The sequence below is a fragment of the Camponotus vicinus genome, unplaced genomic scaffold, assembly GCF_025532165.1.
Source record: "Camponotus vicinus isolate PSW18456_S1 unplaced genomic scaffold, iyCamVici1.0 SCAF_3, whole genome shotgun sequence".
In the NCBI taxonomy this organism is placed as follows: domain Eukaryota; kingdom Metazoa; phylum Arthropoda; class Insecta; order Hymenoptera; family Formicidae; genus Camponotus; species Camponotus vicinus.
In genome coordinates, this window is record NW_028141967.1 from 23,163,932 (window position 1) to 23,172,368 (window position 8,437).

Genomic DNA, 8,437 nt, shown 5'->3' on the forward strand with positions numbered 1-8,437 from the left:
CTCCTACATTCCACCCGCCTTCTCCTCTTCTCGCTCTCTCAACTTCCCTCTGTCGATTCTTTCTCTCGCTCTCTATGTCTCTCTTTCGTCTCTTCTTTTTTCTCGTAGCTTCTTTTCGTTTTTTTCCTTTTTTCTTTTCGTGCCCCCTTCCCTCAACGTCGCACCGACCACCCTGTGTCCTTTTTATGTCGTTACGCGGCTTTGCGTTGTTTTAAATACACGTATATCTCTTTTCGAAAGAGGGTCGAGTTCACGTAGATTTCTAATCGGTCACGAATACCTTGTTGATTTATCGCTTTTAACGCTAAAATGGGGAAAGAGGGACTGTGACTCGATTTCTGTTTACTTCTATATCATTACATTGACAGGACCAAAGTGAAAACAAGATAATGCGTATTAAGCATAAAAAGCTTCTTTTCAAATTAGAACAAAATAAATATTTCTAGTTATATAAAATTATTTGTTAAAAATTTATTTTTTTCTTGTCACCCTTAAAATAACGATGAGCGCATTCAAATAGAATTTTGATGAACATGTTAATATAATAAATAAATAAATTTATAAATATAAATTATTTTGAACTAACTACTTTAATAGAAGAAATATTTTGTAAATATTTTTACCTTCTATCTACTGTGAAATATTTTATAAATATTTTTATCTTCTATCTACTGTGTTTTGCCCGCTAAAAAAGAATCTACGTTTATTCTTCCAGATATTTTTTAATGCCAATGTAAGCGCTGTTGCATTTGCAATTGCAGTATTGTTACCAAGTCCCCCGTGAATTCTTCATACGGCGTTTTATCAAACGCGTATCCACTTTTATAGCCGCTGAATTATTCCCAGCGGCCGTGAATATTTATTTTACATTTAGAGAGGTGTCATTGTGTGATTCGGCGCACGGCTGGGAAATTGAACCCCGTTAAAAAAAGGAGAGAGAGGGGGAGAGAGAGAGAGAGTAAAATTTCCGATCGCTTTTATAAATGTATAATGAAAAGGACGCGTAAAATGCGCGGCGCGCTGGACGTTTCGGAAAAAAAAAATACAATCGGTGTCCATCGCCAGGGCGACTACCGTTGGTCGCGCAAATGCGAGAACATCGGTCGGTCTCAATTATTCAGGTAATTCGCTGAACACGCAACAACATCGGCGGCCGGATGACCGGTGGCCAAATTTCTTTTTGTCATTCACGTGGCGGGTGTTTTTGTTCGCGTTCCAGCCTCGAGCGCGGTTATCGACGCCATGGACCGCGTATACATTTACGAGATGTCGAATATTTTGCCGCACCAAACTGGTCAGCGAAATTAACGCCCGATGCGCCGCGAATCCGCTTCCACGCTTTTTCTTTATTAAGCCTTCATTTAGCGCAGCTATGTATTTTCGCATCGATGCGCGATATAGAGATTTTCGCACTCGATGACAAATTTGTTTGTTTATTCTAAACACGTGTTTCAAAGTCCTTTTGTGATAAAAGTCAGATAGATAATATTAAAGAGAGAGCGTTATTTTTAATGAAAAATTATATCTCCTTTCGCACGCGAAGGCTCAATTTGCATATAAAGTACGGCTTATAAAGTCTCGAATTACGAGGAGCTTTGCGGTTTCTCTAACGGCCGAATTACATCGTAACTTTGGACCGGAAGGAGCTTAGATGCGCGAAGGGTCTCGCTGCGTCCCCGTATGATGCTGCTTGGCGATGGATGCACGTCGCTTAGCACGAGCAACGGAGCATCGCGCGCGCGCGCGCGCGGGCATATGTGCGTGTGTGCGTGGTGCACTTGCACCGCGGCGCATCGCCGGCACCACGACCGTGCTATACTTGGGTGCGATGCCGAGATTAAACCATGCACCGGCGCGATTACGATCCGGCAGTATCCGATTGGCCGCCGCTTCGTCGAACAGCAGAGGCGGAGCGAGCGCGTAATGAGTTTCTAGCTTAGTATTCTCTCTCTCTCTCTCTCTCTCTGTTTCTCTTTCGCTTTCCGCTCGACGATCGCACTCTTTTGCTCCCTTCGTTTCTCTCTCTCTCTCTCTCTCTCCCTCGTTCTTACGCGTCCACCCTTGCCACGCACCCCCTCTCGCACACGCGTACGAGAGATACCAATACGCGCACAGAGATCTTTTTTTCTTCCTCTGAACGAAGAGCGCGCGAAAGCTCGAGTATCTCTTTCTTCCTCTCCGTAGCATCGTTTTGCGCGCCTCGTTTGTGCGATACTTTGTATCGACGCGATGTGCTGTTGCAGCGGATTACAAGACTTTTTAATCTCGCACGAATCGAGTTTTCTAATACTACTTGCGCCCGTGCAGTTTCATCGAGCGCGCTCTTGATTCAAAGACTTACGGAAACAAAACGCTAGTAATAGGTATCGAAAAACGTGTGCGTCGATGCTTCGTATAAATCGATATCGTGGTAAAATATCGATGGCAAAACACCGGGCATTAGTTCGGTACCATCGGTGTTTTCGAAGCGTCGATGCTCTCGATGCTATATATGCGCCCTTGATTTATGTCAACGTGAGAACTCGAGAACCACGCGGACTGGGATTTATTTATCGCACATGTAGCGCGTTTCCGAGTTGCGTTGGCAATAAAATTGATTCGCGCATTATAAGGAAAGTATAGGAAATATTGCTGGCACCTATGTCATTTTCCATTACTCGTCTATATAATTTCTATTGAAAGAAACTTCTCAGTGTTATTTGTTTTTATGATTCAGCGCGCATTGATGGAATTATCACTAAACGCACGTGCATATGTTTTTTTTATTCTGCACGATAGATTGAATGCGAATCAAATGGCATTTCACGTATCGATGACGGCAGGAATTGAAAATACGTACATCATTTGCAATCGTCTATTATACATATATTACACGTATAAGTGATCTTTCTGATACGCAACAAAATCATTACATGTTTTCAGTGGTAGGCATATTTCAGAGATTTTTGAAAATAATTATTTAAATAGTTTTGTTCAGATAAAATTATTTATTTTATTTAAATTTATTTTTTGCAAAAATAAAAGATAAATAGAAAATTTTTATTTTTGAAATAAAATTTCTTTTAAAATCAATAAGATGGTATTTGTAGAAGAAATTATTAGAAATTTTTGTTTCAAATATTTTTTGAAGAGTCTTATATAATATTTAAAATATTATTTTAAGTATCATGCAGTAGCAAAAATAATTAGAAAAATAACAAAAAATTAATATGCATTTATAGTAAAGTAAGAAAGTGTATTTAATATTAATTCACTAAATCAGCTAATATTTAAAAACATAAAAATGAATCTAAGAGAAACGTAATAAAAAAGAAATTGAATGAGTACAAAATTTATTAAATAGTATTTAAATATTTTACTCTTTATACAATGAAAAAAATTATTATTTCATTTGATAACTTGAAGTTTCTAATGAAACATGTTGGAAATACTTTTTGTGTCTCATAATCAATACTTTAAATGTATTTTCTTTTTGAAAATATTTTATATTATTTATATAATCCAATAAGAGTAACAATTTACATAAATATTGTGTGTATATTTTTTATTTTTAATATATATTTTAATATATATTTTTAATATATTTATAATATTCTTTTGCTCATCACTTTTGATTCCAACTATGTCTCAAAGAGAGAATTTTCTTTTATATTTTACTCAATTTTATTAATTTATTTAAGAAGATATTAAAGAATTGAGACCCTTCATTAGAATTCCAACTTCCAATTCAAAGCTTGAGATAAAGATGTAATAAAAATACAAAAATAATGAGGGTATATATAATATATAATAAAACGAAGATAAGAATGAATCAACGAGCAAACTAATATAGAGGTAACTAACTGTAGAGGTAACAATGTCCAAGATACAAGCAGCTGCGTCGTATAATCCCCTTCTTTCTCGGTGGCAATTGTAATACCTATTTATTGGCAGTGCACGATCTCGACCGCGCGCGCAAGCCTCCTAACAAATTATGCAGAATAACGCAGCGTTAATTATGCCCGATTGCGATCGCATGATGCGATATTACGAGATGGGCCTTCGGTTGTAGCACTCGGCACTGGGCAATTTGTGAGTCCATACAAGAACGCCGGGCATGCCCATTACTTTCTTTATATACGCGGTCCGCGCGTAATCGCGGGCTAGTTGCGCGTACCTATTAAATCCCTCGGTTTGTTTGTTCGCTTTTTGATGGCCGGCAGCCGGTGCTCCATCCGGAATAACTGCGGCGCCGTTCCATCGAACGAGATTGAATCGGGCCGGAGTTCCTGATGAGATTTGTGTGAAAAAAACGATTAATACCTCATTTCTCGATTATTATTCACTAAGGATACGGGAATTGCGAGATACACGTTTATATCTTTCAAATACCAGCAAACGCACGTGCATATCACTCGTTTTCTCTTTTCCTCTATTTATTTGTACCTCTGCCTATTTTCTTCTTTAAATTAAGCGAGGAAGAAAGAAAAGAGTAGCTCTTATTTATTTGTATCTATGCCTATTTTCTTTTTTACATTAAACGAAAAGGGAAGAGAAAGAGAGTAGCTTTTATTTATTTTTAATGAAAAATCAAAAGTTAGTAAAACTATGTCGGAAAAAGGAAAAATTTTTTTTCACAAGAACACAAGGTGAAATTAAAAGTTTTATCAAAGAATTGTGAAAAAAACGATTAATACCTCATTTCTCGATTATTATTTACTAAGAATATGGGAATTGCGAGGTACACGTTTATATTTTTCAAATGCCAGCAAACGCACGTGCATACCACTCGTTTTCTCTTTTCCTCTATTTATTTGTATCTCTGCCTATTTTCTTCCTTAAATTAAGCGAGGAAGAAAGAGAAGAGTAGCTCTTATTTATTTGTATCTATGCCTATTTTCTTTTTTATATTAAACGAGAAGGGAAGAGAAAAAGAGTAGCTTTTTATTTATTTTTAATGGAAAATCAAAACCGTTAGTAAAACTATGGCGGAAACAGGAAACATTTTTTTTTCACAAGAACACAAGGTGAAATTCGGAGTTTTATCAAAGAATTGTGAAGAAAACGATTAATACCTCATTTCTCGATTATTATTTACTAAGGATATGGGAATTGCGAGATACACGTTTATATCTTTCAAATGCCAGCAAACGCACGTGCATCCCACTCGTTTTCTCTTTTCCTCTATTTATTTGTATCTCTGCCTATTTTCTTCCTTAAATTAAGCGAGGAAGAAAGAGAAGAGTAGCTCTTATTTATTTGTATCTATGTCTATTTTCTTTTTTACATTAAACGAGAAGGGAAGAGAAAGAGAGTAGCTTTTATTTATTTTTAATGGAAAATCAAAACCGTTAGTAAAACTATGGCGGAAACAGGAAAAATTTTTTTTTCACAAGAACACAAGACGAAATTAGAAGTTTTATCAAAGAATTATCGATAAATTCTTGTGCGAATTATTTTACACGCGGCAACGTTTCACTCTTTGGGTAGCTTCTTTGCGCGCGACTCCTGAAAATCGATGTCGACACGACGAATTCGTGAAACATTTAAAAGTTTCTCGTTGGTGCGCCTCCATTGTTGGCCTAATACGAATGAGCCGGTATCCTTGTCGACTCTGCATTCTTCATGAGAATCGCACTCCGCCTAAAGCGAACGTGACAAACACCCGACGTTTGCGGTAAAAATATCTATGTCCTACGACAGTTATTGCGCAATTTTTTTCCGTACTATAAAATCTGCTTCTCTCTCGCGAATTGCAAAAATAAAGTATACAATACAAAGTTACATACATCGTAAAATTTATAAATAAAAGAAATATATCGAAGAAAGAGATATCTATATAATCGAGATACGATCATTTTGGCGACATAAGAATCCTGAATCTCGCCACAGAGACCTCAGCCGAGAGGAAAGGTTCATAATTACGAGGGTGGTACAAAAGGACGAAGGATATCCATCCGCCGACTAAATATCCATTTACAATGATATGACCGATTTCGGGTTAATCATTTGGACGACGCGAGCGGTATGCATTAAAGTTGATTTCTTTCCTCGCGAAAGAATAGCCTTAAAATCTTCTCTCTCCAGTGGCCGTGGTATCGCATCCAATCTCGGACGACCGCGTCCTCCCGAAGCTTAGCTCTCCGACCGGGAGAAAAGAAACGTTAGGGGTCTAATCGCGTTAGGTGCTCGGCTCGCCATGTTGCGCTTTCTGGTCACGTATCGCCGTAAAACAAAGGAACATTGAGCGAGACCTCACGCAGGATACGCCCCTTAATATTTAATCCCTCATTATTGGGCCGAGGCCGAGCTTTTGAGACAATTGGCAGTTTTACTAGCCAATAAGGTATCGCGGATACCGGCAGGAAACATTACGATCACGCGTGCTGATCACACCAATTTCGGGCAGAGGCTAACGGAGAAACGGGGAACGATGTATTGCGATTACCATGATAGGATATTGTGTTGAAACTAAATTCAGAGTTAATTGAAAAAATTCTAATGGCGCGACATAGAATTAAAAATTAGTTTTTCAGTAATTTAAATATTTATCGATATTAATATGTAAAACACGGATAAAAAAATTAAGGATTTCGTGCTTAAAAAAGTCGCAAATACAAACCACGTGTGCGCGATCACGTTGTCTCTCGTGATGCAGTTATATACTACGGCCCTGTTTTTGACCCAAGAGACTTGCTATAATGAAATTAGAGTTCTCGTTGACTGAGGCGAGGTTCAACGCCGAGAGCGGCGCAGCTGTTGAAATATCACTGCTTTTGCAAAAGCTGGCCACACTCGAGCGGTTGGAGAAAAGGGGGGGGGGGGCGAAGAGGGAGGCTCCGGAATGGATAGACCGAGAGAAAGAGAGGCAGCGAGAAAACGAGAGAGAAATTTGTAAGAGACAACGTGATCGAGCACCGGACATAGCGCGGTATAATGAAAACATGGCCGCCACCTGAAAATCCCGGATGGCTTTGAACAAAAGTCTGGTTAAAGTTTCCCTCGGCATGTGCCGTCGTCTCTTAAAGCGAAGATGCTTTTTTCTCAATCGTTAATTGTCATAAGATCGGTCGATAATCAATGAACGTGGAATTAACCAAATTTTAAATAGATAAAAATAATCTATTGGGTCGTGTAAAATTTTTTTTTCAGTCGATTTAAAAAAAAATAATACTACGGAATCAAGTTTACTTACTTGTCAACTTTCCGTGAAATTTGCAACTTATAAAGTAATATTTTTCATAAGATTGAGGAGTCTTGTATTGGCAGATATCTATTGATCGGAGCGAATGTCGCGAGAATCCGCCGATTGTATCTGTCGTTAATCCGATTTTTCGTTTAACGGGAAACGCGGCGACTTGTCCTCGGCTGAATTTCATGGAGCTCGAAATTAAATACAATTTAATCTCGGAACGCGCGGTCGTAGCCCGGGAATGCACACAGAAGTCTGGTTTACGTCATCCGTAACCACTTAGCGTATTGGAGTTTGATTTATCTTCCGAGCCAAACTGCTGCCTGGGGAGGGCGGCTACCCTCTCAATGTACTCTATTGTATTTCTATTAAGTCTCGGGCACGTTCCTTCGCCCCGCACGATCGTACTGTATCTCCCGACATTTCACCCTCCTATGACGAGATCGTTGGCCGCGAGCAGGCACGTGTTTTTTAAATGCATCAAGAACAATGCGCCAATTTAATCGGGAATTGAACACGAAAATTTATTAAATTTTTCAACGATAAACAAGAAACGCACACTTAAAAATCAAAGTTAAATTACATCTATATAATAAATTCTCTATATAATAATTTTAATTAACGCACAAAATCGCGACGTCACAAATAAATTATCTCTCTTTCTCATCTCTTATCTCCTCCGTTCCTTCATCTTAGTGACTGCGAAACTTTTTTTACGGGGCAATGTAAAACCAAGTTAGGGCCACTCCGCGCCGACTTGATACTCCATTAAATTGCAATTAGCGCTAACCATGTAGGAATGTTTTATGCCAATTAAAGATTTAATAAATTAATTTGTTAATTCGTGGAACGCCAATGAGACTTTTCGACGATGATTTAGATGAAGACGTCCCGAAACAATAACGCCGAGAGTATAAATCCACCATAACGGATTAATTTCATCGTACCTCGAAAGCAACGAGTATTTAATCGTACCGTGCTATAACGCCGGCTGAGTATAATATTTACGCGCTTCTTAATCTCGTTCAAAATGTAAATGAGTTAGCCGACAATGTATAATACTCGAATCCCGTGACGTTAATAGTAAAATAAAGCAGCGAAGAAAATAGATGGCGGCGGAATGAAAAACTATAGCGCATCCACAAATTTTTCACGACAAGCATTATTAATTTTAATGGTCACTTTTCAAATTTATAATTTTCGTTTTTATTTAATTATTTATTTAAAAATGACTTGTTTTTCGATAAATACCACGTCTCTTTTTAG